The 25136-nt window shown below is 48.6% G+C and overlaps 1 protein-coding gene and 1 pseudogene across 4 annotated transcripts in view; one reads left to right on the forward strand and one right to left on the reverse strand.

The window, feature by feature from the left end:
* The window catches only part of LOC149325461 (thiol S-methyltransferase TMT1B-like), a 54938-nt gene that overhangs the window by 4357 nt on the left and 25445 nt on the right, over positions 1–25136 (forward strand). Inside the window, exon 2 of one of the 4 annotated variants that reach the window (XM_089563873.1) lies at positions 6419–6468. The exons of 1 other annotated variant lie outside the window; for it this stretch is intronic. The gene's annotated coding sequence lies outside the window, so the exon portion shown is untranslated. Of the gene's footprint in view, positions 1–6418; positions 6469–14965; positions 15019–21394; positions 22812–25136 lie in introns of those variants that run through there. 2 more of the 4 variants (XM_089563872.1, XM_089563874.1) reach the window with 2 other exon arrangements.
* On the reverse strand, positions 10967–12129 carry LOC149325462 (uncharacterized; annotated as a pseudogene).

Raw genomic sequence — 25136 nt, forward strand, 5'->3', positions numbered from 1 at the left:
TTCGACGTTTGCTATTTTACACATGTATCTTCATGAATAAATTTTCAGTTGTGAATTAGCACATGTGATGTGCTTGTGGTACCGCCTGTTCGTCGTCCTTAAGCGCTATTTTCTACCATGCCGTAGTCGTAATTTATGGGCAGAAAACGGCGGAAAGAAAAAGAGGCAAAAAGAATAATTTTTAAGTTAAAAGACTGCTTTGAGCAGCAAACAGTTGAGACTTCAAGCGTCAACTTCGGAACGAAATGCTTATCCGCACTGGTGATTTGGTTTACAGGTATCAAATCAGGTGTATTTTGAAACCCTAGGGCGAAAAATAAACAAACAAAAACACAATGGTGTAGCAATGGATGCCTCAAGTACAGAAGCTGCACATGAATTAATTATTTCGTGGTACTGAGGACGATCCGTGCTAGCGAGTGCACATTGTGAAACAGGATGAACAGCACTGTATCCCTATTACTGCCTCAAAATAGATTGCGTTTCCAAGATATTCACCCGGCTGACACATCTGAAAACATGCACTCATTTTTTTTTGCCGCTTAGTTAGGTTACTGAATGAAAATAACACCTCCTTTGAAGGTAGCGCCCGTGCTTTTCATCTCTCCTGCTGTGTCTTTCGTCTCCCACGGCGATACTGCTTGCTGATCAACAATACACTAACAAGACTAAGAAGCACGCTGCTGAGAAATATTTCCAGCACAACAGGCCATTTTGCATGTTTTCGCCAGAATCTCTGCACTACAATTACAATCAGTACTTGGCACAAGTCGTGTACGCAGAATATCGTTCTGCATTAGCAACAATCTCTTTCATGAGGAGAACTCTAGTTTGGGCTAGTTGGTTCATGATTCAGGAGGAAAACGGCGCAAAAAAACGCGGACAAAAGAGACAAACACGACAGGACCAGCGCCAACTTGCAACTGAATTTTATTTCGCGCCAAACTCGCCTTTATGTAAGCCACCACGCCGTAACATCCGTGTAATCACGCACAGGCAGTAGAAAAGATCACTGTAAGATATCTAACACATGAAGCGCGATAGCAACCACGTAACATACTTTGGCCTTAACGCTTCATTTTTCACCTTTTTTCCACGTTTCTTGTTGGTCATCTCGTATCACTCACGAGTGTGTATCATTTTTGGTGTTTAAGAGTTGCTTGGCCATGACCGCTTTAATGTTGTTTGCTTTACATTTGCTTTTTTTTAGCCATGATAGTATGTTACTTGGTTGCTGTCGCGCTTCATGTGTTAGATATCTTACAGTGATCTTTTCTACTGCCTGTGCGTGATTACATGGATGTTACGGCGTGTTGGCTTACATAAAGGCGGGCTTGGCGCGAAATAAAATTCAGTTGCAAGTTGGCGCTGGTCCTATGGTGTTTGTCTCTTTTGTGCACGTTTTTTTGCGCCGTTTTCTTCCTGACTCATGACGACGTCAAACGACTGTTCGAAGGATTCGTTCTTTCAGCCGGACGCATAAGGAATGTGTACAAACTCGCAAAATGATAGTAGTACAGACAAGCTCGGCTATCTGAAATATTTTATTTCCCATCAAATACAGATGGGGGGGTCCTAAGAAAAAGCTGTCCTTGTACAGGTTGACGGGTCCACAATCTCTTATTTCGGCAGAGTGGCAGCATCCCATATAGAAACATATTCTTCATATCCAAACGTATACATACATATTTAATATGATGTGGATATAGTACTCATAGTACAAATGTAAACGAAAACAACAGCAGAACTCATTGCGACGAATGCTAAAGAAAACAAGAGCAAGGCTAGCCAACATTACATAGAAACCAAATAGATCTGCCGGGGGTCTTTGTAGGAGGCAGCGCGCGCGTGCGTGGATGCGCGGTTTGACAGAAGGCAGCCTATGCCATCAATGAGTAGAGAATTCGTTAAGACTGTGGACTGCTGCTGAGATTTCGACGTAACGGCTGTAACAAGACGAAAGCAACCTCTCCGATCGTTTTTGGCGGATTACGGATCAGGCCGGCGAACAGCTGCTCCTTCCGGCCACGCATCAGAAAGCACACAGCTTCAGCGGTGCAGGACGGAGCAGGTGGCGATATAATTGGCTGTGACTGAAGGCATTTTGAAACAGCCTCCATTCCAAACGGCGCACCGGCAGTTAGAATTCGACGCAGTCAGAGCTCAATCAGGATGACCTGCTATCTTTCCACGTGGCTGACCGTCTGACGTCATCATCGTCGACCACATAAGCCAGCTGCAAACTGTGAGCTACTCTTCAGAGCGGTTCTTGCAGCCGCGCATTCTACGTCTGCTAACCACCACTTCTTGTGTGCAGGTGGGTTAACCAATTCACCACTTCGCATTACATTATAGACCTTACGGCCGGTGAACCGTTTCGAAGTGGTGATGTTCTTGTCGTATAGATCATACGAGTGTATTGATTCATTAGAGTACATCTTGGGCGTCGTGATGGCTGCTGAAAATGGTGACAGCATTTCAAGCTTCGCTGCCACCCTGAGTGAGAAGGCACTTGGTAGCATCAAAGAGGTTGCAAAGGTTCTTATAGAGGATGGCTTCAAAATTTGTGGAAGCCCTACCTGAGCTCAGAAATGAAGTCACAAACATTGACGCGTCCACTAAGTCAATCAAAAATAAATCACATCAATTGACCCCTCAATGGACTTTGTTAACGAAAGCTTTGAAGAATTATGGTCCGAAATGAAGTCTTTACGAGGGGGACTGACAGAAGTGAAAACTCAGAGCAAAGAATTCCAAAACGAAAACCTGAAGCTAAACAAAGAACTTAAGGACTTAAAGCTAGAGTTAGTGGAACTGAAAGAGTTTAGCAGAAAAAAAATATTGAAATAAAAGGTGTTCTAGTAACTTCGAATGAAAACCTTGGTGAGGTGATTGGGAAAGCTGTTAAATCACTTCAAGCAGACTTTTCAGACAGTGATGTCGAAGTTTGCTACCGGGTTCCAACGAAGGACAAGGGACCTGACAACATCATAGTGCGGTTTCTTTCCGGAGCTACCAGCGATAATGTCTTGCAAGCAGCCAAAAAACACAGACTGAACACATCCCACAGCGGCTTTGAGGAAGAAGACCCAGTGTTCGTCAATGAACATCTGTGGGCTGAAAAAAAAGATGCTCCTTGGAAATGCCATCAAAGCAAAACAAGAGAAAGAGTGGCGCTTTGCATGGGTTTCTGAAGGCAAAGTGCTGTTGCGGAAAGCGGAAACTTCGCGGGTCATTCATGCGACGTGCAAAGAAGACATCGGCAAAGTATTTTAGCTACATCTTTTCATATTCCCTCACAAATCAACTCCCTCATGGCGTCGCTAACGTAAGGCAACAAAACCATTCCGGTCTTTCGCAGTAACAATCGAAGTATCCGAAAAAAAAACATAGATCTACTTCTCTCCTTTCTATCTTTAAAAAAAGAAATTTCACCTAATCGCTACAACCGAAACGTGGCTGAAATAAGGAGAGAGTGTAGCCGTTCCAGGTTACAGGATGGTATCTCGTCTGTCTTCCACTCGTGGTAGTGGCGTTGCGTTTTATGCGAAGCATACTACTTTTACTACCACTTCAGCCCTTCACCGTGGTTATGCGCCTCCAAATCACGTGATACATGACGTCACACCACGTGACACGATGACGTCACGACAGTAGAGAAACGGGGGCCCACCTCGCGCCGTCGCTGGGGTTGTGCGCCTCCAAATCACGTGATGCATGACGTCACACCACGTGACACGATGACGTCACGACAGTAGAGAAACGGGGGCCCACCTCGCGCCGTCACTGGGGTTGTGCGCCTCCAAATCACGTGATGCATGACGTCACACCACGTGACACGATGACATCACGACAGTGGAGAAACGGGGGCCCACCTCGCGCCGTCGCTGTGGTTGTGCGCCTCCAAATCACGTGATACATGACGTCACACCACGTGACACGATGACGTCACGACAGTGGAGAAACGGGGGCCCACCTCGCGCCGTCGCTGTGGTTGTGCGCCTCCAAATTACGCGACACGATGATGCTTCGCATTCTCCAGGCTTAACCAAGTTAAGCCTCAGCCATTTTTTGTGAAAGCAGGACAACACTACTCTGTGTTTTATGATGTCACATGTAGTACTTCTTTTAATGAAGCCCTCTTTATTCATTTAAAACCTTCGCTCATAGTTGGTGCCGTTTATCGGCCTCCAAATTCTTGCAAAGCTTCTTTTCTTGACAAATTTGAAGCAATTTTATCCTTCCTGACAAGAAAGCCAAAGCAACGACTTCATATTGTGGGCGATATACACATTGATATGAAGAATGCAACATACAGAGAATGGGCGTATTTACTAAAGTCTTTTTCCTTTCAAAATATTATCAGCACACCTACTCGTGTTACGAGCACATCAGCAACGTTAATTGATCATGCACTCCTTATTTTCACCACAGGTATTACTGCTGATGTTTTCGATGACACCTTATCTGGCCACCTTCTCATATTTGTCAACACAGATAATTTGCCAAAAGCAGAAAACTATTTCTCTCACCACCTAAGCAAAACAAACTACCAACTATTGCGTGACAATCTTTTATCAGTTAATTTAGACGAGTTTATCCCGAGAATGTTGACACCGAATTTTCAAACTTTATTAATATTCTTGCTGGCTGATATCAAACAGTTCTGAAACGATCAAAGCTCGCTCTCGCTGCATACCATTTTGCCCGTGAATTAATAAGGCCATTCTTGAAGTTTTAAAAAGAAAGGACTACTGGTATAATAAATGGAAGCATAACAAAGAGAATGATTTTTACTTGCATCAATTTAAGGCGATCGTAACAAGTCGGTAACAATGATGAGGGCTCGTAAAAGGGAATTTTACAGACAGCGCATAGAGAGGGCAAATTTAAACTCAAAAATGCTCCGGGACATTGTCAAAGACATTGTGGGGAGAAAACAGGCATTGCATATACCCCCTGAAACAGTAGACAGGGGTACAATTGAAACCTTCAGCTCCACTTTCGCCTCTATGTGCCCTCTCCAAGCGCAAAACCGACAGGACTTAAATGTAACGAACCTTGAATCTAAGATCCCTAATAGTTTTGCTATGTTCCGAGTTGAACTAGAAGGAATACAGTCTGTTGTCTCAACGATGCCAACGAATAAAGCGACAGGTTTGGACGGCATAAGCAATAGGGCTGTAGCCCTATTGTGCTCGCTTTTTAACCATTCTGTTAATGCTTCAGTATCCGTCTGTATTGGAAGCAGCGAAGGTAATACCAGTATATAAGGACGGTTACCGGAACGACGCAAATTGCTACAGCCAATATCTCTTCTTAGCACAAATAATAACATATTTGAAAAAATTCTTTGAAACAGATTCAACAAGTTTTTAGATAAATACGGTATCCTCAGTACACAACAACATGCTTTCAGGCCGCACTATTCAACTTCCGCAGTAGTTCTCTCACATACCTATAAAGTTAACAGGGATTGCACAATGACATGTTAGTTGTAGTAATAATTTTGATTTAAAAAAGGCATTTGACACAGTTGATCATTCTATGCTGATAACAAAACTAAAATACTACGGCTTTCGTCGTAATATTTCCGTCCTACTCACTAGTTATATCAATGACTGTCAACAAGTTGTGGTGATGAATTTCTTTACATCCTCCCCACACAAGCTTTACACTGGAGTTCCGCAGGGATCCGTACTTGGTCCGCGGTTGTTTTGCTTATACGTTAATGACTTACCTTCATTTATCGGCTTTTCAAAACTTCTGATTTACGCTGATGGTACATGTTTAATAACAAAGGCAGATACAATGAAATAGCTAGAGGGAAAAGCGAATCAAGAAGTCCATAAAATAGCGCAATGATTCCCAGCTAATAAGCTGACAATAAATACGCAAAACTAAATACCTAACACTCCATTCAAGACGGAAAGTAATCGACCCAACTGATGTCAGAATCATAGTAAATAATGCGCTAATAGAACACACATTCTCACTTAAATATCTAGGTGTTGCATATGAAAGCCACTTACACTGGCAAGACCAAATTGAGGCAGTCTGCAGAAAGCTGGCGTCTGAATGTCATGCTCTTAATCAGGTTAAGGAATTATTTGCGATGTATACATTAGTTATGCTTTATTTTGCCTTCATTGTTAAAGGCATCTATCATACTGTGTCGAAGCATGGGGCGGAACTTACCATAGGTATTTAGATCCTATTATCCGCCTTCAAAAACGTGCATTAAGAATAATAAACAAGTCTAAACGTTTTGAGCACAGCAAACCGTTATTCTGCAAGTCAGTTATTCTCCCATTTGATTTATTGTACCGATGAAAAATCTCTGTATGTGTTCACTTCATATTAAGATACAACTTTCCTTTTCATGCATCAATACTTCACCCCCGCTTCGGTGCACCAGAAACCTCTCCTTCGGTAATTTCAAGCTCCCTCCCATCCGCAATGCATAAGGTGAGCGTTTAGTGCAGTCTGCGGGGGTAAAACTCTGGAAAGCGATACCCAATTCTATGAAAAACTCACACAATTTTGCTGACATGTTTAAAAAGCTCTTAACTGAAATAATTGATTTAACCTGAAATTTTTTTTCTCTCATAGTTTTCTGTTATTATGTACTTTGTATGTAACACGATAGTTTGTACTAGCACTCGATGTCCGAAAGTTCTCTCGACATGTCATGTTTCCAAGGCTATTGTCGTTCTTTTTTTTCTCGCCGAATGTTATCAAGTAGTGTTATTTAGACTGCTTTGCTAATAATCTTGTGCTATGCTGAAGCTATTTTGTAAAAGTCCGTCGGTTTTTAATTTCCTTTTACGTATTTTGTGTACTTGGACCCGAACTAGTTGTTTGCTTTGGATCTAAAAAGTGTTTTGCCCCACCGCGGTGCCTCAGTGCTTACGGCGCTCGGCTGCTGACCCGAAAGACGCGGGTTCGATCCCGACCGCGGCGGCTGAATTTCCATGAAGGCGAAATTCTAGAGGCCCGTGTACTGTGCGATGTCAGTGCACGTTAAAGAACTCCAGGTGGTCGAAATTTCCGGAGCCCTTCACGACGGCGTCCCTCATCACCTGAGCCGCTATGGGACGTTAAACCCCAATAAACCAAACCAAAAAGTGTGTTGTATTTCCTGTAAAAGCAATTCTAAATAAACTGAGTTGAACTCGAAGTTGAAGCCGAGAAGAGATGAAAATGGACCGAATTATATTAATTTAAAATTGTCGGTATAGTGTTCTTAAGGCACTGTTTCCCGTAATTTGAACGTGACATCGGTACTGACGAATCCCCGAAGTGTCTTGTAGTGTAACTTGAAGTTCATTCCTGCAATTGGGATAGGTTACGTATATTGTTGATATTCCTGTGGATTTCCTGTTTATATACATGACTTAAGCGATATCTGTAGAGATTGTGAGCTTGAATTACACCACAGTTCTTAAAGGATCTGATGTGGAAGCAGTATAAGAAGCATTATACGTGTGCCGGAGACACTTTTTGTGTAACAGGTGGATGTGTTCTATATTAGTGTATTTTCTGTTCCCTCTCACTAACTGACAGTAGTTCAAGTGTGATTTGAAAGAGTGAATGATAAAGCAAACGTTTGATGCGTGTGGGGAGGATATATCTTAAACGACCTATTATGCCAGTTATTTGATTTATTTTGCTTACAGCATGCTTGGCGTGATTATCCCATGACAGGTTTGCGGAAAAAGTGATACCCAGACGTTTGAAATTCTCTACTAAATCGGTGCATCGCGAGTTAATAATAATATCTTGATGCGGAGGTATCTGCTTGTTTTTCGACCTGAATGTAATCGCTTTTGTTTTGCTTTCGTTTGTCTTCCTTGCATAAGATGAAAATGAGGCCACCAGAAGAACTCCTCGAGAATCCTAGGCGATTGCGGCTCAACCCGCCTAATTACAATGGGCTGAGTACTTAATACAACCACGAGCTGCCCTTTCAAAAGAGCTGATGACAACCAGATGCGTCCTCCGCACGCTGGATAGCATTACTTGCCAACACACATTTTACGGGTTCTCCGTTACGAAGGAAAGTTTTCAGTGGAACCGAAGCAGTCAGGGCCGCAACTGCTTTCGATGGTATGCCAAGTGTCACAACGGCTCCGTGAAATAGTACTATATTAAGGTATTTTATGCGACCAAGCCTCTCTCACCAGAGAGGTTGCCAGCCAAATTTTTAAAATGCGGTGTCAAAAGCAGCTGCTCGGAAAGAGAAGACTAGCCACACAAGAATGTTGTCAAGCCAACTACCCCCTGCAACAAGGCATCACTGAAAGTTTACAATACCCTCTCCTAGCAGACTACACCAGCTATGAAAAGAGTCCAGTAGAAGCCCTTCGTAGGAGGGAGCACTTTCTTCCCTAATACCGGCTCTTGTCAGGAAGCGTACGTCAGCCAATCCAGCTGTTCCACATCGGACACGTGCCAAGAAGCAACTTGCTAACGACAGCGCCTGTAGTGAAATAGAAGCAGATCAGAAGCCAGTGACAACAGCAGCAGATCTCACCAATAAGACGCCCGCGATAATGCCGACCTTAGAAGAGAAGCGACAGCTAAACTAGAATATTACGATGAGGTGAAACACAGAAAGAAGCCCAACGCTGGCAATTTAGAAGCCAGTGCCTTCCTGGACCCTAACAGCGCAGTTCAACTTTCACAACTCCAGCGGGAGCCCCCCAGTCGCTTTAGCGACTGTGGTTTGTACAGATACCGTACTTAGTTTTGGACCACGGTGAAAGAAAGTGTTCTGGACCAATATGAAAAAGAACATTGTTGTGTAACGATCAACTTTGTTACGAACTTGGATTCGAGAGGACTTTGTTCAGTGCCAGTCAACTTTGTTTTACATTGTAAAAACTTCTCTACAATTGACTTTGGCTTGCATTATTCATATATGGCTTCGTTATACAGTAATTAAAACGACACTGTAGCTTCAAACTTAGCCTGTGCAACTGCATGACGGATGGGACTTGGTCGCAAAGGAAGAGGTAGGATGCGAGATGTGAGCCATCTTCGGAAGTTGAGCACAGATGGCAGCTCCTGTCCTCAGACGTATAGAGTTTTCATTCATTGCCCAGATAGCCAAAGCGAGTTACAACTCCTCTCAGATAACTGTGGACAGGAAGCAGCAAACATTGGACTTGAATTCAGTGTTCTGAAATCGGGCATCTTGGTATTTAACTATAGCAGGACTCGAACAGCCTCTATACAGGAGCGTGGAATACCACCCGTAGAGAAATACAAATATATGGGGGTGCGGTCTGATGCAGAAATAAAATATAAAGACCCATGAAGAACACATCCAGGCCAAAGGAAAGAAAAACGCGGACAAAAGGAAACGTAGAGCGCAATGGGGGTGCAATGGATGTGAAGTAATACGAGTATTGTGTAAGGGTGCAATGGTTTCCAACTGACTTTTGTGAATGCGGTACTGCGCTTAAAATTCGATGTAGTACAAAATACTGGTGATTAACTAATAAACAGCAGGCAGATTAACTCAAGCGGCCAAATGGGATATGGGCGGGTTGATCTTTGGGGCGAAAGAATCAGAGCAAAATATGGTTTGATGAAAGACAAAAAAAAATGGGAGAAGAGACGGAGAACCAAAGTCTTCAGGTATTTGCACAGTGAAAACACGGACAGCCATGGAGGATAAGACAGAAAAGCTTACGACAAGCTACGGAGGCAACAACAGGACAATAACTAACGCCAGAAAGAAGGTCTGTGAGACCGAGATGGTATAGCGGAGAAAACAAGTGGGAGCAAAAGAATCATTACATGACTATAGAGCTAGTAAAAATTAAATCCGGAAAGAAGCTCTAAATGGTAGTACAGAAGGCATCACCCTTCTGGTGGAGGCTAGATCAAGTTCCCTTTGAAACAGAAAATATAGAGGAAACTATGAATAGGATGATGATATTTGTGTAGCGTGAGTGAGCTCGTTTTGCGATAAAGTGAATGGCGTGTTCGTTGTACACACAGCCCTGGCGAAGGCGTCGTTAATTTTTTCGTTGTATTTGAGGCGTGATTCAGCGGACAAAAGAGGAGACGCTAGAGCATTGTTTCAGCGAAAGAGGTTTGGTACTCACTTGATGAGGCCGCCGACGAGCTCCCAGACGGTTTCATTTTGGATGCCACATCATAGAGCTCCTTCAATTCCGGAGGGCATTTTTTGCAGACCAGCAGATGTTTTTCGAGGCTGTGGCGTTAGGGAAGCCATGTGGCGTGTCGCAGTACTTGCAGAACGCTTGCAGATTTTTGCTCGCAGCATGCGAGCCACATACGCTAAAATGGTTCCAAACGAACGATCTTGGTCGAGCCATAGCGGCAATTTGAGATACTCACGCTACTGTGAAGTAGTGGCCAATAGTCGAACTCACCTTCAGAGGTGTCGAAGCGTAAAAAAAAAAGGCGCGCCATTTGAAAACGACGATGACGATCATCCACTGGTTTCGACCGATGGGAGGTCCATTACTGCCGTCTGATAGCGAAAACTCACGGCAAATAATAAGTCGCGTCACGAAAAAAAAAAACGCCCGGGAATTGTGGTTCCTTTTAATTTTCTTCTGATTAAAAAAAAAACGAGAACAACCGGTTCTTGCCCGAAATTTTCAGTGTTTTTTGACTCCTCACATCTGTACTCTTTGTCCTGTCCCGTCATTCTGCGCTGTCCCATCAAAATTACGTTTTGTTGACTGGCTGCAGCCTTGACAGCGACGTGTGTGCTCATGTTTTTTTTTTGCCATATCGGACACAGTCCTAGCCTTTGCTTTTGGTGCTACTGCCCTCGGAAAGACGGTGTGGTCCGATTGACTGATTGAAACTACGTTTATTCCACATTAGAATGCGCCGAAGGCGCTATGGTGGAAGGGGAAGGGGTATTGTAAAGGAGAATGGGTAAGGCTGCCTCCGTTTTATTACAACCTCCTGGAGGCAGCTAAGTGGAGGCTGCGTGCCTCTCGTGAGCACTGTGGAGCCGATCGCCGATCAGCGGCGCCTCTGAGTCCTGGATGAACATGAGGAGTGCCGCCAGAGCTCGATGGCAGGATCTCGAGACAAGGTATCGGGGCAGGCCCAGGTCCAGACAGAAGACGGCCATGGTCCCTGCTTAACGGTGGCCAGGGCTCGAAGACGAGATGGTGTGTACAGCGGACATTCCCAGAGCAGGTGGTTCAGATCAGCACGGCAGGTTCACCTGGAGCAGGAACCAGATACAGGTGGCGTCGTGCCACCCGGATGAAAGCGGTTCAACAAGAAAGGAGTAAGAATGGTGCCTGTTTGGATCCACTGCCGCAAGACCGATTCTCGTCGCGTGAATACCATCGGGGGAAGTGCAGGTATAGAGAGAGGGTTGTCCACTGCCGTGAGGTAGGCGGTGCGATGAAGTTTCATCGCAAGTTTCTCCGCGATCGGATCTGCAACCTCAGGTGGGGTAGCGTCGGAAGGAGGAAGAGTATCGAAAACTCTGGATAGCATGGTAGAGAGATGAGCGCGTGCTAGTCTATGAGCCTTCTCGTTTCCAGGGATACCGCAGTGCGCGGGGATCCAATGGATGGTAACGTGCTGACCACGTTTGCGAAGCAGGCGTGCGTTATGCCTTATCTTCTGCACTACAGGGTCCGTATAAAGAATGTTGGCGCATGCCCGATAGCCAGCTTGAGAGTCCGTGTACACACGATAGTGAATGGGGTCAGTTTCAGAAGAAACTGCGAGAGCCGATTCCAAGTAGTCTGATATGGCCATTAGGTCGGCTCGGCTACTGAATGGCGCTTGTGCCAATGTACGGTGGTATCCGCCCTGACTCTCGGCTGTCTGGTGGTACCACGCAGTGGCGTAGAAAGTGTGGCTGCTGCCGTCTCCAGGTAGTGCAGCGACACAACACGTTCAGTTGAGGGGAGTGAGCTCGTAGCCTTAGCATGCCTCTTGGCATAAGCCCGGCGCCGCATTTGCTGATGTGCATCCATATGTAGTGAAAGTGGCTTCCCTTCAGTGAGTGACGTAATTTCCCATGGCGGTGTCTTGCTGGGCAAAGCGGGCAATGTGCGGACATCGTGCCCGAGGAGCCATAGCGCGCCATCCGGCGTTTGTGCCACGAAGCCTCGTCCGCTGCGTGTGGGTGTGTATGTCGAGGAGCTCTGAGAGGTCATTAAGCTTGCTGCAGCTCTTGAGCGCATCGAGGCGTATGTACTATCGGGCCGGAATGAAACGCGAACACGGGAACGCGTGGCCTGTGGCTAATTTTGGTACAGCGCGCGCCGTCTAGCAGCGTCCGCGATAAACTGCTGACGTGTGCACTGGGTTGGTGGCTTCTTCCCTATGCAGCCTTTGCTCGACTTGCCGAGTTTGGCAATCCCCGTCTAGCACCGGCATGGCCCCAGCCACATCGCTTTGAATCCGACGTCATGACTCCGGTCCCGGCTAGCAGGATGACGATGTGGTTTTTGCTCCTCCTAACTACCGCGTTACTTCTCAGTGCAATGATGAAGCTTGACTGCCCAATGAGGTCGGTTATGATTGTGCAAGCGATATCTGCTTCGGCAGGATGTCGAAGGCTCAGGTCGATCTTTCTTGTGTGTATGCGTAAAAAAAAAAGCGACAATTTTAGTTAAACGTTCTGAAATGTCGCAGAGGCTATGACGGATGCCGTAGTAGAGGGCTAATTTTAATTTAGACCACTTAGGTTTCTTTAAAGTGCGCTTACATCGCACAGCGTACGGGCGGTTTTGTATCTCGTCTTAATTGACATACGACCGTCGCCACCTGGATCGAGCCCGCGACATTGGAATTAAAAACCACTTGCCAAAGCCACTGAGGTGCCGTAAAAAAAAAGTTTCCCAATTTAATTTAGTTTTTATTGACTCTTAATTAATTAATTCACTCTTTTATTCACAGCACAACTGAAATTGCACAAGCAAGTGAATTGCACAAATATTGCACTAATGAAGTTTTACTGAAATGTATGTGATGCAAAAATTAAACACAGACATCACGCCGAAGCGGCCGTCACTAGCACGTTCACGACAGAGGTCATCCGGCAGTCTAATGGCCGAGAGATCGCGCTGAGAGATAACGCGGTCATCAAAGAAAGAGAAAACCGCAACGTCATCCCACTCGCCCAGATCGTGGACTGGCGAGTGTCGGTATCGAGGCAACACGGCTAGCGCCATGCTGGAGCTAGACGGGGATTGCCAAACCGCGGCAAGTCGAGCGAAGGCTGCACTTCTAGGCATAAAAGCTGCACACAGGGCGGCCGGGGAAGAAGCCGCCAACCCAGTGCACACGTCAGCAGCTTATCGCGGACGCTGCTAGACGGCGCGCGCTGTACCAAAATTAGCCACAGGCCACGAGTTCCCGTGTTCGCGTTTCATTCCGGCGCGATAGTACCTCGGAAATCCTGTTACGATGCGTCTGGCCTCGTTAAGTAAGCGCTCAAACGCGAGCAACTGCATACGGTTAACAGGATGATACGGCAGCCCGTACATGATGCGGGCGACGATAAAAGCTTCGAGAAATTGCCGCATTTCGCGTTCGTGTACTCCGCGGGTGCGGTTACTGATTCTTCGTAAAACGTACAAAATTGGTTTTGTAGTCTTTGTGACGCATTGGAGCCAACTGTTCACTGTGCAGTTTTCGTCCAAGTGCATGCCAAGTATTCGCATAGTCTGCTTTCGTGCGATGGGCTGGTTGCCGATGAAAAGTTTAAAAGACCGCTTCTCCTCCTGTTTGGTTATGGTGGTCAGGCCATGGACCGTGCATCACGACAAACTCAGTTTTATCTGGGGCAGTCTGTAAACCAGCCTCCGTGGCGTAGTCCTGAATGATGTCAAGTGCTGTTTGTAAGACATCTTCCTGCTCGCCGATGGACCCCTGCTGTGTCTACACGGTGACGTCGTCAGCATAAACCGCAAGCTTCAAGCCCGGTACGTCCGCAGGACGCCTCGGTAGCTGGTGCATAGCTATATTAAACAGTGTTGGGGAGATAACAGAACCCTGAGGGACGCCTACAAAGTTGGGGCGGATAGAACTCGTGTCCTGACCAAGTTGGACCTGGTAGCTACACCCCAGTAGAAAACCAGCCATGAAGATGTATATTTTTCCTCTCAGTCCGAGGTCACGAGCTTCTGTCATGATGGTGGTGTGGGGGACAACGTCAAAGGCCTTGCGCATGTTCACTCAACAATAGCCCGCGGTTGCGCTGAGTTAGGGTCGAGAACGTCCTCTCTGAGGCGGAGCAGTAAATCTTGTGTAGATAGTCCAGGGCGAAATCCATACTGTGTGGGGGCCAAAAGGTCGTGATCTTCAAGGTACCACATTAATCGTGTGTTGACCATGCTGTCTATTACTTTACAGACGCAAGACGATACGGAGATAAGACGCAGGTTGGATAAGGTATATGGTGGCTTGCCAGCCTTCGGGATGGGTTTTGACCACCGAGAACTTCCAAGGGAAGGGCAATACCCCGGCATCCCAGACTCGGTTAAACTCTTCTAAGAGAGCTTGCTTGTACTCGGGGGGTAAATTACGTAAATTGGCCGCACACACTTGATCGGCTCCCGGAGTACTACGTGTATTCGTAGGCTGCAGGCATGTGCCAGCTCGGGTATGGTGAAAGACTTGTTGAGGGGATCGCTGTCTTCGGAAGGCTCATCCATCTCTTACGTGGCGTCTGAGGGGCATGTCGCATGCGGGAAGAACACTTGAGCGGCCTGTTCGGCGAGTTCCTTGGCGCTTATTCCTTCTCGGAGGGCAACGCGCGCCGACCCACCGGTAGTCTTACGCTGGCCGAGGAGGGAACGCAGGATGGCCCAGACTTCAGACGTGTGAGTTTGCCCGTTGATGGAGTCACAAAGTTCCATCTAGCGGTCTGATGCGAGCCTATTAGTATAATTTTCTATGGAGCGTTGTATGTTACGTAACTTTTTTTTGTGGTACGCAGCACGGCCAGACTGCCTGTATTGTCTGAGAATTCGACGCCTTCTATTCCATAAGGTAAGCAAAAGCCGATCATGCAAGCGGTGGTCAGAAGAAACCCGAAGGCGCTTGGTGGCTCTCCGCTTGGCTTCGCATAGCTATAATACCAGCTGCTTAATGTGCCTGGGTGGAGGCTGCTGCCCCAGTACCTCACGGTATTTATCCCATTGTGTGATAAGGCTTAGCCTCGTAGTGGCATCTGGCGTCATCTTCGTGTTGACGTGGCCTGTGCGAAAACGTATATGTATCGGAAATGGTCACTTCCCAAGCAGTCGTGTAACGCTTCCCATCGAAGCAGTTGTGGACGGGTACTCCAGGTAAGATCAGGTGACGTGTTTGCTTGGCGACATGTCTATCCCAGTCGAGTGTGTGCTTGGGGCATGTTGAGAAGCATCAGCCCGTACTCCGAGGCTTTTGCATGACTCGTCTGCCTCGCCGGCTGCATGTGTTGTATCCCCATGAAATATGCTTAGCGTTGAAGTCCCCGCATAAGACTAATATTTTGCGGCTAAAGCCTTTTAAAATGGGAGATGAAGCTGAGGTCAACATGTGCGTGATTAGCCTTATTCCTCGTATATTCGGGAATGATATTGCCGCGTATCATTGTAGCGTCCGTTAGTTCGCGCAAAGCCGCAGAAAAGGGGTGTTATCATTTTTGTTCATGACGCGAGAAGCGACCGGTCTAATCTCGATTGTTCACAGCCATGAACAGCTGCATCTACATGTTTCCAGATTACTCTAGATGATCTCGACCTGTTATCTCGAAGTTTCCTTGCCGGCTTTAAATTGAACGATGCCGCTAGCAGCGGGTATTCGTAGTTCGACGACTGACGAGCACGTTTGTTGCTTACGCCGCCGCCGAGTGATTCAGTTATTTTGCGGGCGCAAGTCAGCCCAAATAAAGAGCTTCGTTTACAAGACTTGTTGGTGTCTTCCTGACCGCTGGACTCCCGTCACTATAACGTGACAAATAAATAGAGAAGGTGAGGACTGCGCGCTGTGGTGAGACTTGTACCCGACAACCAACGACGCTTAAGGACGCGTTGCACCACAGTTGCGTGTCTAGCTGCACGTGTACTGCGGTCCTCCCCACGTACAGTGCTGTTTTTGCGGTTGCAGCGAGATCTTCAGACGGGGCGTATCCGTCATAGCCCATTATTCGCAGCACTGGACCGTTGGCCTACTGAAGGGTGATAAGTAATGGACTATTATTGTCTTGCTTGCTGAGGAACCGGGCGGTCATGTCCGCCCTCCTGCTGCGAAGCGAACGACAATTCTACTGTAGGACGGTTGCCCACGGCAGTGTTCCTGAAGAACTAGCCACGGTGAGGCTGCGGAGCGTTAGAGGCAGTGAAGTTTGGTGCTGCCCGAGGAGTAGGTAGAGCGGGTGCTGCCGCGATTGTCGGAAGAGTAGTGCCAAAAGGGAACGTGCCCGAAAACAAGACGCTCCATGATGGTGTGGACGCTTGTTTCTACGGTCCGACTAATAAGTTCTAGGACTCTTTGAAGGATGGGCTGCTGTAATTGTGTGATTCGTTGTTGAAGATGCCGCTCGAAATCTTGGGGTGTCATTGGAGCGGGAAGATGCGTATTATCGCGGGGCTGCCAGCGGGGCTTAGCTACTTCCTATCGAGACGACTTTGCCGGTCCTTCAGAAGGAGAATGCTTGGCGAGCGCACGAGGCGAACTTGAAACTGATAAGACATGTTCATGACTAGCTGTTATCAGTCCGTTCGCCTGTTTAGCAACTTGTGTGTAGGTGTTTAGGCTGCTTTCAGAGTGTGCGAGGGCTACCTTTAAGCCGATGCAGAAACTGCGCCGTGTTGCCTTGGCTACCGGTTTGGACGAGTTTTCTTCCTTTCCGTTCTCGAGTTGGATGTGCTGACGTCCCTGTGCCTGCTGTTCCTTTCGTTGTTGTCTGCTAGCCGGTTTATTCTTTTGCTTTTGCGCAATTTGTTTGTTAACTAGTCTCTCTTTTGGACAATTTTTGGCCATGGCCAAATGAGAACCACCGCAGTTCCGGCATTTCGGTTCTGCGTTGGGGCATGGCATACCCTCTTCGTGTTGCCGCAAACCGCAGGTGGAGAATCTTGCTGTTCCCACGTTGGTGAATTGCTCCTTGCAATGTCCATATATCACAACATATATCACAAACCGCAACTCGCGGACGGTACGGAAAAACACGGACCGTAAATGACCTCAGTACGACTTTGTAAGGTAGGCTGCTACCTTAAGTTATCATGGCAGTGCCTTTGTCCCCAAGTGGGCACGCTTGCAGGATTTTGCACTTGCGGCAATGCAAATAGGTGATTAGTTCCTCAGGAGTCATATCACCAGCGTTTCTAATGATTCCGCTGATTTGATTATGACCAGCGGTTTCGCTTGAAACAGCATGTCCTTTCCATTGATTTTCAGGGATTGTATAGCGAGAAGTGCATTTCGCACCTCAGGTTCCAGCGCGTAAACAGCGAGTTGGTTGCTCTGGCTTAAGTAGCGGACCGAAAACTTCGGTAACGCACCTTCCTCGGAGAGACTGAGATGAGCCGCAGTATGGCGCGCTATGAGTGTCTAAGCGTAAAGAAATGCTCATCCATGATTCGGCACGGTTGCTTAGGACGAAGAATGATGGTGTTCTGGTATTTGCGTGGGGCCCTGTCAATCGGCGTCGCCATCTCTTTAGTACAGGTATTAGTTTTCCGTTTATAAGTAACGTCTTTCCAGAGGCCCGCTTCGCCCTGAGAACTAACGGGAGTAGACTGCATTTGACTTCTGCCTGTCGCCTGTGGACATTCCTTGAACATATTGCGAGTAGTGTACTGCCGGTCTGCCGTCAACAGGAACGAGCCTCGCGCTCGTTTCTGTCCGTTTGGCGTGGTAGAAATGAAGCGAGCTTCATGAAAAGAGTTTTCGCACTTGCCTTGAGTGCCGTTACGGTCCTCGAGATTCGCGAGTGGAGCGAAGGGGTTGGTGCACTGCAGGAGCAGCATCCTTTGACGCATGCCAACGGCGGCCGCATTGCCCGTTCGGGTCTCCGGCGTTGATGGGGCGGCCGAGTTTCCTGGTGCTTGCAGGTCCATTTCCTCTGGAACGTCGCTTGTGAGTTCGGTGTAGTCCGGCGAGGCCATGCCAGAAGAAAACCGAAAAACTTGGACGGTGTAAGCCTTTGCAGCGGTGGCCGCCGGCAGTAGGCCGGACGGCGGGGGCGGTGACGGACTCAAATAGCAGTGTCCCAGATAGCAGTCGCTGCAAGCGAGAGATAACAGCCCGGTTTGGCAGGAGCGCGCTCGCAAACGCGTCCGTCGCTCTCTGTGGCCGTAAGTCGAATCCCAGTGTGGCTCGAGACGAATAGTGCACAACCCGCGAAATGTTGCTCCACTGTAAAATTTCAGAGAGAACTGCTCTGCTAGCATCACAAGGGACTTCATTTTGTCAGCAGTAGCTTTGGCATGCTGTTGCAAGTGGGTGCCTATAGGAGCCAGGAAGGTGTCATAAAACGCCTTTGTGAGTGGTGTCATGACTTCCTGAGCATCGATTCCACGCAAAGTAAGGCAATCCCTCTTTTAACAATCTTAGAATGTCTTAGAATTGCCTTACTTTGCCTGGAATCGGCGCTCAGGAAGCTATGCCCTCACAGAATGCGGGATAGCTTTAATGAGCAATTGGCTAGGCTGACGGCAGCCGCATTCCCTCGTTCGCTCATGACAGCGGTGGCTGAAAGTCTCCTACAAAACATAAAGCGAGCTCCACAGAGAAACAGGCCAGAAGTCCTTTCAGAAGAGGTGAGACCTGTGGTGATTCCATATGTACACCCAATGGCCCCCAACGTGTAAAAGGTCGCAAGCTCGCTGGCCTTTGCGCCCGTACCGAAAGCAAGAACGAAAACGTGGAATGTGGCCGTGGTATGAAGCATAGGTAACCGTATGTTACATTCGCGGAAGGGGTGGTATATGAAATCCCCCTGTCGTGCGGCCACTGCTACATAGGACAAACCGGCCGATATATCAGTGAGCGAACGAGGGAACATGAGCGCAATGTAGGATAAAAGAAGGAAGGCTCGAATTTACCGAAGTACATGGCGAAATGCGAGTTTGAGAATTGTGGGCCATGCTACACAAACGTGCGCATTCTAGACAAAAGTTAGAACGCGACAGCCAGGGAACTGATGGAAGTGTTCTTTTTTTATCGAAAAGAAAGGCAGCTTGTGTATAAGCGACACTTCGATCGTGCTGTATACCGCTAAAAAGAAGTTCTTGGAGCGCGCTTTACCATCCCCACCTTGATAATTCGTGAGTTGTCTGCGCATGAGCGACAAAAACATATATATACATGGTCTGTTCTGAAAGTAGTAGGACTCATTTTTTTAAACAAAATTTCTTCAAGAGAATAGTACAAACGATTACAATTTTTCAAGGTAGCACCCTTGCGCACCTACACGCTGCTGCCAATGAGTTTTACAGTTTTCGTACGCCTCCAGGAACGCCTGGACCGGAATGCTGTTTAGCTCCCTCGTCACGGCCTGTTGAACCGCCTCTACCGATCCATGATGTTTCCCCTCGAGCGTCGATTTTATTTTCGGGAATAGAAAAAAGTCTGGCGGGGCCAAGTCGAGGCTGTAGGGGGGCTGAGGCAGCGTTGCCGCCTTGTGCTGGGCAAAAAATCGGGGTCCTCATTCACATGATGAAGAAGATCCTACCGGTTGGCCTTTTCCTCCTCTGACAACCTCCCGGCACCAACTTCGCGCACGCTTTCCTATGGATAAGTTTTCTGTCACGATCTCAAAACCTTGGGTTTGAGGAATGCTCAAGTCATCAGCAATCATTCTGATACTCATTCTACGATCACTGTTAAATAAATGTTTCACTCGCTACACATTTTCGTTGGTCTTGCCGGTCTAAGGGTGTCTGGAGCGGTTGTCTTCCTCCACTCTTTCCTTACCTTCTCGGAAAAGCTTGTGCCACTCAAAAAACACCTGATCTACCCATGGAAGCGTCACCGTAGGCCTCCTTAATTATGTTGTGAGTCTCTTTGCCCGTTTTACCAAGATTTATTCAAAATTTGATCGCGTATCGCTGATCCAGTAAACGCTCGACGATTCTGCGTGACGAGACGTTTCGACAGGGGTTCACAGTACAAGCGACCTCCTCTCTTCAGCGGCTTAGAGCCTACTGCCGATTTTCCCCAGCATTCCCAATATCCCCCTTCAACGATCCTGCACGCGCAGACCACCTCTCGTCCGTCCATTCGCCCAGGAAAAAACCAGTCCTACTACTTTCAGAACAGACCCTGTATATATGTGTGTGTGTGTGTGTGCGCGTGCGTGTGCGTGTGTGTGCGTGTGTGTGTGTGTGCGTGCGTGCGCGCGCGTGTGTGTGTGTGTGTGTGTGTGTGTGTGTGTGTGTGTGTGTGTGTGTGTGTGTGTGTGTGTGTGTGTGTGTGTGTGTGTGTGTGTAAATCAGTTGGAAGGGGCGCCTCATCCTGTGTTTTTCTACATTCGTCCTCCCTTTGCGACCTAAATACTTCAGAATGAACCAAAACCAACCAGCCCGGCAACAAGTTCTCTTATGTTACTGCACGCATGGGCTTCTAATAGAAGCTGCTCTACCACAATGAATCTGCGTTGCGAAAGTGGAACAGTCTGCATAAATTTTAGATTATATTTTTTGCGTTAAACTCAGCGTGTTAAAAGTTAGCTTTTTTGTATTTGTTAGCGAATCACAAACATTTATTGAATATGCTTGCCTGGTCATGACTGCCTACCTTTCACCCCAGGACTAATTGTTTAAAGCACTTACCTTGTTCTAAACTTCTGCAGAGGTTCGCAGAAACCTACTGCAGACAGGCATGAGGCGTTTCAACTAATTAATCAGCACCCTGATGGGTTGATTTCGCATTTCTCTTGATATAGGTTGCGGAAGCGGTGTCAGTTTGTAAATATCAAATTACGGCTAGCTTTCCCTTTTTTGTTTGTGTTTTGTCGAAAATACCTGTTTCTTGCTCAAAGGATTACATGCGGAATACATAAACCGGCAGCTAAATAGTAAGCGTCCAAAGTGGATATTTTAGCATAGTCCCTGAGACAAGCAAACACAATATATTGTCACGACCAGAGGAGCCGTGAAGGTAGACGTCGGGAAGAACCCAAGACCGGGAGCCTTCTTTTATTTATGGAGCATGCTTCCACGACACAGAACAGAACAGCGCGCCACGAGAGCCCACCGCCGCTTCGTCGTCTTCGACTCAGCGCGGAGGCCGCGCGGCGCGTTAGGCGCGTGGCATTATTCCCCCCCGCGAAAGCAAACATCGTCTCGATGTGGAATGGGGTATGTACAGTGAGGGGAGGAGGAACAAAAAAAAAAAAGACTGGGGGTGAGGTGAACTATACAGTGCGCGCTAGATGACATGCAGGGAGAGTCAAGTTCACACGTGGGGTAAGGGGAAAAGGTACGAAACAGCGTGAACACAGCGCTCAGTCACGCGAAAAGTACGGCTTTAAGCGCACTACATGCACGATTTCAGGCCGTTGACGCTGAGGGCCGCCGACCACAGTTCCATGGGGGACAACCTCGTAGTTGACGCTGTTTAGGCGGCGCAGGACTCTGTACGGGCCAAAATACCTATTTAAAAGCTTTTCGCACACTCCCTTGTGGCGCACTGGTGTCCACACCCACACATGGTCGCCCGGCTCGTAGTGCACGTCCCTGTGCCGAAGGTTATAGTGTCGGGCATCGGCGGATTGCTGGTCCTTGATGTGCAAGCGGGCCAGCTGACGGGCCTGCTCTGCTTGCTCCACGAAGTGGCCAGCTTCAGGGGGAAGCTCTGCGTCGCCGTACGGCAGCATGGCGTCTAGCATCATGCGGACCTCTCTGCCATACACGAGACGGAACGGGGTGAACTGGGTGGTTTCCTGCGTCGCGGTATTATATGCGAAGGTGACGTACGGCAAGACCTCATCCCAGGTTTTGTGTTCAACGTCGACGTACATCGAGATCATGTCCGCCAATGTTTTGTTGAGCCGTTCCGTTAGACCATTGGTTTGGGGATGATAAGCTGTTGTTGGTCGATGAGCAGTATGGCTAAGCGCTAAGATGTCACGTAGGAGTCGGGCTGTAAACGCCTTGCCTCGGTCAGTAATGATGGCCGATGGGGCGCCGTGTCTAAGCACGATGTCGTGCATAAAGAAGTGGGCAACTTCGGCGGCAGTACCTCGCGCAAGGGCCTTCGTTTCAGCGTAGCGGGTCAAGTAGTCTGTGGCGACTACGATCCACTTGTGGCCGGACGACGAGAGAGGAAATGGCCCCAGAAGGTCCATGCCGACTTTGTCAAATGGTATTTGTGGCGGCTCGATGCACTGAAGCAGTCCAGGAGGCTTGAGCGCGGGTTTTTTCCGCCGCTGGCATTGCCGGCATGTCCGGACATAATGCTTGACACTTGAAGTTAGGTTGGGCCAGTAATAGTTCTGCCGGATTCGGGATAAGGTGCGGGTAACTCCAAGGTGGCCGGAAGTCGGTTCATCATGGCAGGCAAGGAGGACTTCATCCCGCAGATCAGACGGTATGACGAGCAGGTAAGTTGTCGGACTTGAAGTAGAGTTCTTTTTATAAAGCACCCCTCTCCGCAGGCAGAACGACGATAGTCCACGAGCTAGGTTTCGTGGTATTTCAGGGCACCCACCTTCGAGATGTTCGATGAGCAGACGGAGCTCGGCGTCGGCACGCTGTCTGGAAACGAGCTCAGATGTGCTGACCGCTCCAAGGAAGCTATCATCGTCGGTGGTGTCTTGCGGAGGAGGTTCGACGGGAGCGCGTGACAAGGTATCAGCGTCGGTGTGTTTCCGGCCTGACTTGTAGGTGATGGTGAAATCGAATTCCTGCAGGCGTAATGCCCAACGTGCTAGGCGGCCGCAAGGGTCCTTTAAATTTTTCAGCCAGCACAGCGAGTGGTGGTCGGTGACGATACGAAACGGTCTGCCATAGAGGTATGGGCGGAACTTGGCGGCGGCCCAGACTACCGCTAAACATTCTTTTTCCGTGGTAGAGTAGTTCATCTCAGCACGCGACAGAGCGCGGCTGGCGTAGGCAATTACTTTGTCGACACCGTTTTGCCGCTGAACTAGAACGGCGCCAAGACCGACGTTGCTCGCATCCGTGTGCACCTCCGTATCGGCATCTTCGTCGAAATGTGCCAGGATGGGCGGTTATTGGAGTAGGCGTCGTAACTCGTCGAAGGCAGTCTGTTGTTCGTTGCCCCAGGAAAATGACGTGTCATCACGGGTTAGGAGCGTCAGAGGGCTGGCGAGCTGGGCGAAGTTTCTAATGAAGCGGCGATATAGGAGCACAGGCCCAGAAGACGTCGGACTGCTTTTTTGTGGGAGGGGACCGGAAAGGCAGCAACGGCAGCAAGCTTCTCTGGGTCAGCGCGGATTCCGTCAGCACTAATGACGTGCCCGAGGAACTTCAATTCGGTGAACCCAAAGTGGCATTTTTCTGGTTTGAGGGAGAGGTTGGCGGATCGAACGGCTTTGAGGACAGTCCTGAGGCGGTGCAGATGTTCCGTGAACGTTGCGGAAAAAATGATGACATCGTCAAGATAAACAAGACAGGTCTGCCACTTCAAACCGGTGAGAACGGTGTCCATCATTCTTTGGAACGTGGCAGGAGCACAGCAGAGCCCGAATGGGAGGACGCGAAATTCATACAGCCCGTCTGGTGTAATGAAGGCAGTTTTCTCACGGTCCCTCTCATCAACTTCTATCTGCCAATAACCACTTCTGAGGTCGACCGAAGAGAAGTACTTGGCTTGACGAAGTCGGTCGAGGGAGTCGTCGATACGCGGGAGCGGGTACACGTCTTTCTTGGTCACACTGTTCAGCTTCCTGTAGTCGACGCAGAACCGTAGTGTCCCGTCTTTCTTTTTCACGAGGACGACAGGAGACGACCACGGACTGCTTGACGGTTGGATGACGCCGTCTGTGAGCATCTCTTCGACCTGTGTTTGAATAGCAGCTCGCTCACGAGGGGACACACGATAGGGCTGCTGATGGATTGGTCGGGCTCCTTTATGCGTGATAATGCGGTGTTTAACTATCGACGTTTGGCGCACTTTGGACGACGACGTGAAACACGCACCAAACTCCCGCAAGAGGTCCTGGAGTTGCCTCTTTTCAGTGGGTGGAAGGCCAGGATTTATATCTACGCTGGTGACCGCTTCGGCGTCAGCTCCAGGTATGTCCTCCGCACAAGCAAAGCATTCGGCCACTTCCTGAACATGGTCGACGTAAGCGATGGCTGTGCCACGGAACAGATGTCGATGTTCGTTGCAGAAGTTGGTGACAAGGACCTCTGTACAACCGTCATGAAAGGATCCAAGGGCCCGTGCCACCGCAACCCCCTTAGTGAGTACGAGGGAGACATTAGGCTCGACAACCCGGAGTCCCCTATGTGGCTCGTCGCAGGTAACTCTCGTGAGAATGCTGGCACGTGGTGGCACCGTAACGTTATCGTCGGCGACTCGCAGGGCGGACCGAGAACCCTGGTGCGCAGGCTCTTCTGTGGCCATTGCGGTAGAAAACGTCACCAAGCGGTTCGGGAGGTCTATGATCGCACCGTGCTCGCGAAGAAAGTCGATGCCAAGGATGACATCGCGAGAACATTCGCGGAGAACGAGAAAAGTGGCAACGAATGTGCAGCCTCGAACCGTAACCCGGGCCGCACACATGCCGAGTGGTGCGACAAGATGTCCGCCTGCCGTGCGTATGTCGGGACCGTCCCAGGGTGTCGTCACTTTTTTCAGGGCCGTCGCAAGCCGTCCGCTAAGGATAGAGTAATCGGCGCCCGTATCAACCAACGCGCTAACCTCCTTTGTGTCGACGAGAACAGGGATATCCAAGGAGACCCTGCCTTCAGCACGGCCCGTCGATGGCTGTTGTGGAGGATTCAGTCGGTGCGGCGGCGGAACCTGGTCGGCGACTGGGGTTGCGCTGTCGGAGCGATTCAAGCGGCGCGTTGGGGGAAGCTCTTCGGCGATGCGGCGTTCGGCGTCGGGGCGATTGGGTCGGTGCGGCGGCGGAAGCGGGTCGGCGATTGGGGTTGCGGCATCGCGGCGATACGAAAGGCGCGTCGGGGAAAACTGTGCAGCGA

The sequence above is a fragment of the Amblyomma mixtum genome, chromosome 10 (genome assembly GCF_055824585.1).
Source record: "Amblyomma mixtum isolate Tamu chromosome 10, ASM5582458v1, whole genome shotgun sequence".
NCBI lineage: Eukaryota > Metazoa > Arthropoda > Arachnida > Ixodida > Ixodidae > Amblyomma > Amblyomma mixtum.